Source organism: Toxorhynchites rutilus, chromosome 3 (assembly GCF_029784135.1).
Source record: "Toxorhynchites rutilus septentrionalis strain SRP chromosome 3, ASM2978413v1, whole genome shotgun sequence".
NCBI classification, from domain to species: domain Eukaryota; kingdom Metazoa; phylum Arthropoda; class Insecta; order Diptera; family Culicidae; genus Toxorhynchites; species Toxorhynchites rutilus.
The window spans coordinates 177,760,321-177,772,537 of record NC_073746.1 but is presented as its reverse complement, the minus strand read 5'-3'; positions in this window follow the sequence as shown (position 1 = coordinate 177,772,537).

The window sequence follows — 12,217 nt, the reverse complement described above, 5'->3', positions numbered from 1 at the left end:
CTTTTTTATTTCCCCGCTATCTGAGATGAGTTCGTAACAGCCAGAATTGGAAGATCTTAACATCAATAATATGTGTTTCAACTAGACGGTGCCACTTGCCACATAGCGAACGTTACAAATTTATTGAGAAGTATGTTTAGTAAACGTGTTTTTTCGAGAAATGGACCTGTCGATTGACCGCCTTGTTCATGCGATTTAATGCTATAGGATTTATTCTTATGGGGCTATGTCTTGTCACTGGTCTATGTCAACAAGCCAGAAAAAAGAGCTCAGAGACAACATCCAACGTGAAATTCGCAACATTTCGGTCGAAATGTGGCCGAATAGTGGAGAAATGGGTCCAACGGATCGATCGCTGTAAACGGGCTCATGGTTGTCATGTGGCCGAAATCGGATTTCATCGTTAAGGGGGTGTTCTAGTGTAAGGACACGAATTTCGGACGTTTTTTCGAACACCGTAAAAATAAAACGAAGAATATTTTTACTATCCATTATATCATTATTTGTTCATCTATCTTTCAACAATGAAGTAAAATTTTAATGGAGAAAAAAATATTCATAACTGGAATAGCTAAGAGCTGATGAAGTGAGGGGGTTCAAAAAAAAGTTGTGCCATGGCGTACACGATTCCAGATTTAAAACGTTTTTTCTTACGTTTCCCGACTTTTTAAAAATAGTTAAATTTAAAAATTGCGGAAACGTCGTCAATCTGCTGCTCTACGTTCCTACTGCAGTCAACGTTCTCAACACTCGAAGCTGCAGTTCAATCGGGCCAGTAATGAGTACAGGAGATACAACGGGTTTTTGTATGCCAGATACAAGATTCGTATTGAGGAGAGCCTACGAGTGAATCCAAAACAGTTCTGGTCGTTCGTCAACTGGAAGCGAAATGAAACCGGTCTCCCGACATCAATGTATCTTGACGAACTTTCTGCTGGACTCGATCAGTGAAAAATGCGAACTATTTGCACAACAGTTCAAATGCGCTTTCAACGGTTATACAGCTCAACCTGAACAGGTGAGACTAGCTGTCCAGGATGCTCCTCGTGATGTATATAGCGTTGAAATGTTCGAAATATCTGAACAGAATGTAGTCAAGACAATTCAAAAGCCTAAATTCTCGTATGCTCCAGACCCGGATGGAATTTCACCTGCAGTGTTGAATAAATGCAGTTCTGCACTGACCTCTCCGCTGACGAAACTTTTTAATCGATCACTACAGCAACGTGTGTTTCCCGCGAGCTGGAAAAAATCGTACCTATTCCCCATCCACAAGAAAGGAGATAAACGAGATGCTAAAAATTATCGCGGCATTACTTCTCTTTGCGCCTGCTCGAAGCTGTTTGAGATCATTATAAATGAATCGCTTTTTTCCAGTTGCAAGCAGTACATCTCAACGAATCAGCCACAAAGATCCGTGAGCACCAATCTAGTTGAATTCTCAAAGCGTTGTATTCGCGCCATGGATGCTGGTAACCAAGTGGATGCCGTCTACTTGAACTTGAAGGCAGCTTTTGACCGGGTTGATCATCAAATCCTTCTCGAAAAACTAGCGAAATGTGGCGTAGCCCTTGGTTTTGTCGAGTGGTTCGAGTCATACCTGAAGAATCGAGCTTTGTGTGTGAGAATAGGGTCACATGAGTCCGAGTCATTCACAAACATATCTGGGGATCATATCAGGGGAGCAATTTAGGACCCTTACTTTTCGCATTGTTTATAAACGATGTGTCCTTCATCCTGCCACGTGGAACGAGACTCTTCTATGCTGATGATTCTAAAGTCTACGTTATTGTCGAAGACATAAATGATTGTCATCATCTTCAAAGCTTGCTGAACATTTTTGAGACGTGGTGTGTAGGAAATTGTATGACGTTGTGACGTTATATCGTTCACCAGAAAGCGGATTTTCAGTATTATTCACTTCTTTGACTTCAATCTCGCTAGCAATGAGCTTCGGATTAGATTAGATGATTATTTTAAAATAAATTGACATTCGCAATGCGTGTATTTGAAGACAATTTGATGTCAGATGGATTAAATTAAATAAATAAATAAATAAATAAATGAATTTTTCAGAGGTTCATGCGATAGAGAGATGCATGCAGATGGTATTCATAGAAATTCGACATAAATCGGTTCAGTAGGACTTGAGATATCGTGTACGTTAGTTTGAAAAAGTTCGTTTCGAAAAAAAGTGTTTGAAGTTCATTGTTATGGCCGTACCATCAAATCGCATCACTAAAATGCCTCTGACTCGGTAAATAATAGAATTTTTGATAAGTACTTTCTAGGGTATATTCTTGAATGTTTAAACTACAGAAATATGAAGGAGAAAATTTTTGATTTTTTTCAAATTTTTAGACTACAATACTGCCTTAAAATGTTTGAACTCAATATTTGAAAAAAAAAACTGTATTTCATTCAAAAAAAGCTAAAAAATTCTTAATCAGAGACCCGTTAGATTGAATATTCAACAGAATAGATGGTGCTCCTCAGTTGGAGTACCAACCGTACTCGTAGCATAACTTAACAGAACCAAATGTTGATTATATTAGTCTCTACTTGAGAGGAAGTAGCGATTTTCTATACGAACGAGCTTTCCATTTTCCATTGCGTACCGCAAATTCTCCATTGTTATTTGTATCGAATTATACCATAATGCTACAACATATACTCAGTACCTTCCCACTGAAAACATTTTTCTTTCATCTATTTTGTTAGTATCTATTCGCCAGCTGTTTTTCTGGTAGTCCAATGTGTAGTCCGAGCCATTGGGTCGAACTAGATGAATTTAATATATGGTGTTGATATCAGTACACATATAGATACTCTTAAGGAACATTGATCTTCCATCTATATTCCCATCAACACTTGATGTTCATGGAGATGAAGTTGAAGGTACATTTGTTGGAAAGAAATACTATATCCATAGCAATTCTCCTAATATGGATGCACTTTACAATCTTCTTATCCCTCCGTTCACAGCTCCAACTTAATATTTGAATTCGGAACAAATACACAAACGCCATTGATCTGATCCTCGGGTTGTGTTCAAAACCAAATAATTATCCAGTTAAAGTTTTCTACCACATCCAACTATTCTTGATACTTCCAAATTCCAATTTCATTTCCACACTCAATCTGTCCATCTGAATTAGTTGTGCTTCCTTTTGATTTTTGATGAATCTCGATATTTCGAGTTTATGACACGAACAAATGCTGTTAGTATCTGAATTATTATCAAGTTTATAAGATTCGAAATATAGTAACCTCGATCACCCAAATAACATAGGATGCAAGTTTAGGACAAGAATCTCATGGATCGTGAATGCGCTCTGTTACAGAAATGAACATTTTCAAGAAATCGTCACAGCTCGACTAGACTAATATGTGATATATGGATTACTTTCTTCAAATTCAGTATAAGAACATGTTACCTGAGAGCATGTTCAATTGTCTGCACAAGTGTTTTTCTTAGCGGAGCCCACAAAATTGCCACATATTTCCTTCTCCAGCTTAAAAGAATTGGGTCTCAGTCTTGCAAGCATTCCTGTGTCTCGTACACATGCAGTTCACATGCTCCTAAAGCATAAATCTATTCCAGTTCAATCACGACACGGAATTTTTCCCCGTTCGTGCATTTCCCAAGAGTGAGGTACGATAACAGGTGCTTGGCCGGGAAAATACAGCAGCATTTCACGGAGCGGTCGATATGAAGCACTATGTGACACGTTGTTCGGAAAATAACGAGAGCATTCCGACTCTGTGGAGAAACGATTGGTGCCAGAAATGAATTTTGATTATGAAGCTAGTTATTGAGTGCCAATAACGATCTTGAAGTTAGTTATTGAGTGACAATAACGATCTTGAAGTTTTCTTCAAGAATTTCAAGATCGTTATCGTCACTCAATTGAATTGCAATGTATGAATACTGAGAAGCTTATTGCATCGCATTTTAAAAACGCAGGGAGAAAAGAATAAACATTTATGACCCACCATGATCGCAGACTTTAATTCAACTGCGAAATAAACCTTCAGATATGTTTTAGTCGAAAATGTTGTGTTAGCTGACGGAATCAAACGAAAAATCTTTCTCTTTCAATGTGAAAAAAATCTTCATTCACACTTCCAAGAGACACTTGAACTCTTCTCGGTCAAATTGAGTGGAACTTCCGTAATTAGCAAAGTTCACGAAACGGGGTAGCACTCTTCAAATTACAGTGCAAATGAATCACAGCGCGGGTAGATTATAAACTTGAGCAAACTTTTCTGATTCTCTCCCGATTTTGATTCAATTATAACTTAGCTCTTAATTAAGCGATGCAGTTTGTGCAGAAACACCTGCTTCTTCGTCGCTAGGCGGATGTCTATTTCATCGGAGCAAAATGAAATGTGAATTAGGTTACCGTTCTGAATCATATTTCGACGGTTAAGGTATTTGATGTAGAAAACAAATTTAAACTTTATGCACAGGTGTTATTCGGTTGACATGTTTAATAAATTAGTTCAATGTGCTTTTAAGGTTTCTACTTCGGTGCCTATTTGATTGAAAACATAAAAACCATCGATTAAAAATGTTTTTCAATTGAAGCGAATGAGAATCAAACTTCGGACACTATTTATAAAAAAAAATCAAATTTCGGACAGAGTGAATTCGAATTTCGGATACTCTGTTTGCATAACGGGTTCTTGTTGTTTTAAGCTCAATCTATATTTCTGTACAATTACTAATGCAATAAAATGATCAAACATGCGAAAATAACAACGACTTGTCCTGTCAAAATGTGTACTGCAACCTTCATGTGCACACAAATGCCTAAAAATTTTCTACAACCATTGATTGATAATTATATATTTGAATTCAAGTTATTTGTTGTCCAAAGTAATAAAATAATTCAAGGTAATTCACAGAGCATGAATCTTGAATTCTTAATTTGGTTACATAGTTTCATCTATTTTGTCATTATCCTTTTGCGCCAATTTCACTTTCTTAGTTTTTGAATTTGCTACTTTTTGCCTTTTTCAGTTTTTCTAGTTTTTTCCTGTTTCATTCATTCAACCTGATTCCACAACTTAGCTAATGTTTGGATTTCTTTTTTTCCCGTTTCAACTCAGTTTTCCTTTACCTTTCCTCAAGTTTTTGGCGCTTCGTCATTTCGATCAATTTATTCATCTGTTTACTTCAGGGGGGAAGTGCTCAAATTAGTTGTTATGAGAAGTTCTTTGAAGTTGCTGAAAATACTTTATCTTCTTTTGCACCAGAACCAAAATCCATGTACACGGAGTATTAAATCAACGAAATGCAACGAAATCACTGATTTTGACAATCTTGCTTTCAGTTGTTGCTGATAATAAGACTCTGCAATTTATTTTTGATAAAAATAGTCGGTTTCGGGTTGAATCAAATAAACCATGTTCATAATCGACAGAGATGCTTCTTGGATTTCTTGTTAACAAATATGACCGAAGATTTTTGTGTGACTGAATCATTAACTCCGCTTTGGAAAAATGAAGTTTTCCACACAACTATCGAATATTCTATATTTATAGATAACACCCAAAAACCATTTGATTATGAATTCGAGGAAGTCTCTGATTACAATAAAGCAAATTACCAATCAATTTGGGGTAAACTTAACTATATCAATTGGCAGGATCAAGCAAACCATTTATCATGACAATGTCATGCGAAAATGCAAAAACAGAATAGAAACTGAGAGAGGTTGGCGCGACATCATGCCTCATACCGTATGAGCGCCAACCTCTCTCAGTTTCTATTCTGTTTTCGCATTTTCGCAAGACATTGTCATGATAAATGGTTTGCTTGGGCAGGATTTATTTGAAAGTGTGGAAAACATTGAAGTAGCAGTGACGACTTTTTACTCGCTGATCAATGAAATTATAGAGGAGGAGATACCAACAAAACGGAAAAGGAGAAATATAAGCACAAAATATCCGATTTGGTTTAATCAAAACATAAAGAATCTTAAAAATAAAAAACAGAAGACAAATAAAATTTATAAGAAACTAGCTGACCCGGCAAACTTCGTTCCGCCCAAAATTTGTTTTTTTGTTATCAACTCTTCAAACATTCACGTTTTCTTACTATGAGCAAGTTCATGGTTCCAATCGCAGAACTGTTCATTGATTGATCTTCTATTCGTCCCCGTTGAATTTACTTTTTACTATAAAATTTCTAGTATTTTTAACAAAACTCATCATTATAATATCAGATCATTTTCAAACACAATTCTCGTTCAAGATTTTTCAAACACTTGCAAATAACATGTTTCTCCGTTACATGGAAAAAATGTTTTATACAGAAAATATAATAGACAGCCTTAAATCGGACAATTCTTTCCTCGAGTTCTACTCTTACCAACACATCCGGCGATCCTTTTTTTTGGTATAGATAGAAGAAGATATAGGAGTGCGTTTCATCACATTAAAATACATTTCCAGTTTCGAACAAAGACCAATTTCGCTATTGCAAACATCAAATGGACTAACAGAACTTGTCACTATGTAATTGTAGAACATATGGGAATTTGATTTTCTGAATTTTCCTTTTTCCTTCAGAGTTTTCTGAAAATTTTCAATTGTCATGTTTGGTTGGAATACTTTTGGTTGAATTATGTGTAATATGTTTATGGGACCCCCTCACCATTCCAGAGGAAGGAGGGATGTCATACCATTATAGAAACATTTCTAATACTCAAGAGACCCTCACATCCTAAATTGTGCTTGATTAGCTTTCGAGTTTTGCAGAAATTTGTGTTTCATTTGTATAACAGCCCACCCTTAGAGAGCGGAAGGAGTGTCTAACCACCATAGAAATATTCATCGCATCCTAAAACCTCCACATTCCAAATTTGGTTTCGTTTGCTTGATTAATTCTCGAGTAATTCAGAAATCTATGTTTCATTTGTATGGCAGCCCCCTCTTAGAGAGGGGGGTGGAGAGTCTAATCATCATAGGAACATTTATTGCACCCAAAAACCTCAATATGCCCAATTTGGTTTAATTTGCTTGATTAGTTCCCAAGTAATGTAGAAATTTGTGTTTAATTTGTATGGCAGCCCCCCCTTCGAGAGGGAGGAGGGGTCTCAAACTACAGACAGAAATGCATTTATATATATATATATATATATATATATATATATATATATATATATATATATATATATATATATATATCGATGAATACATATACATGAATACATATATATGTAGATAAAAATGTGACGCTAATCTCGAAAAATATCTGAACACTGTTAAAATCGCTTTTGAAGATTACAACTTAAAAACAGAGTCGGATATAAGGTTTATCCCGAAAGGTTTCTTCAATTACATAAAAACAAAATTAAAAAACAATGGTTTTCCATCACGTATGCTCCTTGACGATACCGTGGGGAATGACCCAGAAAAAAATTGCAACCTCTTTGCAACATTTTTTCAAGAAGTTTATATTGTAACAGCTGAGGAGGACCGAGATCGTGACTTCTTTGCATTTCTTCCAGGATTTTCATGTGATGTTGGAGTCAGAAAACTAACTTATATTGAAATTTTTGACGCATTAAATAAGCTTGATGTCTCGAAAGGGCCAGGTCCTGACGGAATACCACCGGTTTTTATAAAAAAAATTGCATCTGATTTAACTCATCCATTTTTATGGCTTTTCAATTAGTCATTGGAATCAGAAAGGCTCCCAAAACTATGGAAAAACTCTTTTCTTGTACCAATATTCAAATCCGGTAATAGATCCAATGTAAGAAATTATCGTGGAGTAGCATCAACTAAAGACACGAATCACGAATAAGCAACACGCTTTTTTCAAAGGACGATCAACAACCACAAATTTGCTGGAATTTGTCACATTCACTTTTAATACAATGGATAGCGGTAATCAAGTTGAAGCTCTGTACACTGGCTTTAGTAAGGCTTTCGATCGTGTTGATATACCCTCACTCCTTCTTAAACTTCAAAAAATAGGGATAGAAGTCAAGCTATTGAAATGGCTAGAATCATATTTGACTAACCGCACGCGAATGGTAAGATTAAATGGGAAAATTTCAAAACCACTATTTGTTACATCCGGAGTTCCTCAAGGCTCTCATTTGGGGCCACTTTTGTTCATTTTATTTGCTAATGCCGTTTGAGTTTTTCTTAACAGTGTTAAGGCACGTATCTACGCAGATGATATGAAGCTATATATGGATATAAAGAATGAAGAAGATTCTCAAACATTCAAAAATGAAGTTGACATATTTTATAAATGGTGTACTAAGAGTTTATTACAGCTCAATGTTGGAAAATGCACTTTTACAAGAAGAAGAACACACTTGAAAAATGGTGTTAAGCTGGGAAATCAACCCATCGATAGATGTCAACGAGTAAGAGATTTAGGCGTGGTCTTAGATTCGAAACTAACCTTTGTGGATTATTATAATGCAATCATCCATAGAGTAAATAATATGTTGATCTTCATCAAACGCTTTAGTTACCATTTCCACGATCAGTACACAAAAAAGACATTGTATATTACATATGTCAGATCAATTCTCGAATACTGTAGTATTGTATATAACTTCACACGAAGACATAATTGAATCTGTACAAAAACAATTTTTATTATTTGCACTTCGTAAACTAGGCTGATCTTCATATCATCTCCCTTAAAAGAACGTCGGAACTCTGCCATGATTATATTTATTATTGACATCATATGACGAGTGGACTCAGAAGGAATATTAGGAAACCTAAATTTTTACGCACCATATCCCAAAACTCGCTTGTAGCCATTGCATACAACATAGGGAGGAATCAACGTTTTTCTGTTAGAAGTTCATCTATTTGCACATAGTCCATTAATTATTCAGCTTCCCTCATATCTATCTGCTGGTCTGTTGAAAAACATGTGTATTATTTATACAAGATTTCAAAATATTTCAGTGCGTTATATGAATCTACGCTTTGAATCCATATTAAGCCTGAAAATTCACATTGCAGTATCACCAACTTCAACTATCCGAAATATGAATTGTAGGAAAAGTTCGATTCAAATTTTGGACACTTTATTTGGTCATTTTTTGAAGAAAAATTACATTATACTTGATTTTATTTTATAGTCAACTGCGAAACACTTACCAAGCAATACCAATAAACTGGTAACGATGATGAGAACTGATGAAACAAGGAGGCAATTTAACTATTAATGAACGGTTAAATTCTACATACTCGCGCTAAGCGAAATAAATTCTCATACAAAATGATAGTGAAAACAAGGGGTTACTTGAAAGAATCAATTGTGATATCAATTTTATATCAGGACATTAAGCATTTTAATTTGAGATTGAAATATATGAAGGCCAATCGACCTTCCTTTGCCAATAGTTCATTTGTCAATAGTGTTTCATTGATCAATCACTCCATTGAATTGGTCGATGAACCTGATGAAATTAAACAGCCGGTTAATAGTAATTGTAGATTTGAATGTTTTCACCCAATTACATTAACCCTCCTGTACTCGCATGCAAAATCATAACACGTATACTCGCGCACGGTGTCACAGACCGAAAATTAAACTTCTCTGTAATGTTGCCATTGTGTATTTTTCAGGCTTTATTGGAATTTATTTGAAGAAAAGGATATGATTAAATGAAAAAGCTCCAAAAAATATGTTTTCTTCGTCTTTATTATGTTTTAGTGGTCATCGAATTCAGCCTCCTCAAACAGAGTAACTTTTGATACTCCAACACAAATAACGATTTTTCACTGTTATTAATCAAAAGTAAGCAACTGAATATAATTTATGGAAGTAAAAAGAGTTATAGAATAACATAGAAACGTATTGATCGATTGTGGTTTCATTGGAGTATGAATCAGAACATACCATAACTGCATGCTCGAAGCAAACATATTTTTCACATTTCATGCAGTTGTAGCGTGTTTTTCGGGTCTTTTATCGAAGACAAGAATGTATAATGACCTTCTAGATAATCACCAAATGATAAAGGTTTCTGGAATATAAAGTTTGAATATTTCTAATAGTCTTTGTCTCTGTATTCTTGGTGAACAAAGAATTAATGCCTTTTTTAGATGGGGAATAAAAAGATGATATAAAAGAATTTCTACGAACTTCCTTTTTTTCTTGTTTTCTTGTCGATATTGTTCATTATAAAAAAATATCCCCGAAACTGTAACTGTTAAAAATTTCCATAAGCCACCGATTATTTAATAGTTTACTGTTTACAATTCTCCCACAAGTGAAGTGTGTATGTGTATGACCATTATATTTAGCGAATAACTATACGAAAGTCAAATAATTATATTTTGCTTTTGAACGTATGAATCTAACGACGAATAGTTAATATATCGATCCGTTTAATCCAGTTTCAAAAGGAACAGAAATCAAATAATAATAGTCCGGTAATGATTTTATGCGTTATATTCAATAAATATTCCACGCCACTAACATTAATTTATACATTTCATCTAACAATATTCTAGAATATGAAAAAGGCACTTGTCCAAAAAAGTTACTCCTATACTCGCGTCGGTGTGTCAGACCGAAAATGTTAAAAAAGTGGCACACGTCCCCTTTGTACCAACACATGCGATACGCTAAACGATGACGTACGACGAATAACGAAGCTAGAGAGAATCGCAAAGTCGTAGTGTTGATATTTTCTGAGAAATGAACTAATTATTGATTTCTCGGTCTGACAGACCAATGCGCGAGTATAGGAGTGTTAAACGAACTTAGAACTATTCGCTTTTCTTTAGGAAAAACAGAAAGTGGGTTATATCTGTGGTATAACCACAATGGTGACGTAGGACTATCGTTGATTTAGTGATCATTTGTTTTTAGTTGCATCTGGATCAATTCTGAATGAATGAATAAATGAATATTTGGGGGACTTCGAAAATGAGAGCGTTACAATATTCAGCAAAAGAAGCAATCACACGAAAGTTGTAAAATACATAATACATTGATTGTATAGTGATATGATTTGTATTCCATTTCCAATAGACAAAATATCTGTTGCATCATCAGTGTACATAATTTTTGCGTTCGTTCATCCTTTCGTTTGAGAAATTGTTAATCATTAAAATAAACTCTTTCGCTTGAATGTTTTTTTTTTCAATTCCCAGGGGAACTGGCAGATTATTTTTCAACAACGATAACATCTTTCCGGAATCTTCTCGATGCTGGATATCAACCAAACGAAAATAGTTCCGCGCGTATATGTGTGTTTGGCGGCTGCACCGATGTCTTCGATGTTTTTCGATGCTGATACTCTCTTGGTCGCCTTCTCTTCTCCTCTGATGGATCGGCTTTCCTGCGCTCCCTCACAGTTCCAAACAAACTGAATGCGTTTCTGGTCAGGTCAGGCCAGGTAATGAATCCATCGATCCCTCGCCGTCCAGCTCGTTCTGTTCGTTCAGTTCGTTCAGCTCGTTCATTAACGATGTTGTCTTATCGATGTCCTCACGAAAAATGAATGCGTTTCATCACCAGAGTATCGCTTAAGTATGCTTTTTGTCCGTGATTGAATGGAGAGAAGGTGTGGTTTCCGATGGCAATTTGGAAGGCAAACTAGAGGCGAATGATGGCATCACTCTCCTCCTGATGGATTCTCTTCTGGCCTAATGTGCACAAACAGACTCTTGGTGACACCGTTCATCAGCGCTTTCATGATAAACGAAGTTAGCTTCACCACAACAGCGACAACATGCTCCAATCGCTGTTCAATTAGAACTGAGTGGATTTCCGAGCGGCGCTCGCTTATATACCGATTGGTGATTTCAATAGCCTATTTTGAAAGCAATTTTAGGGCTACTGAAAGAAGTTTTTGGATGAAAAAGTAACAAGTATATAACGCGTAGACATTTTATCTTTCGAATGAAATGTTTATCATATCACTTCGTTCGGTTGTTTACGAGCTATTAACGCTCAAAATCTCGGTTTCCGACGTAACGCTTTCGTTTTCGAAACTTTGATTTTACACCCCGGTATAGAAATGAAAGACGTAGTCCTACGTCAAAACGGCTGGAGTGGATAATGTCAATGCTAGAGTTATTCAAGATTGCTTTCATGTCATCGATCACATCTTGCTGGATCTTATTAATAAATCTTTGCTAACTGGTCGTGTGCCTATGGTGTGGAAGGAATCTTCCAATTTAAAAGGTTGCTGGAACGATTAAAGCCGAAGAG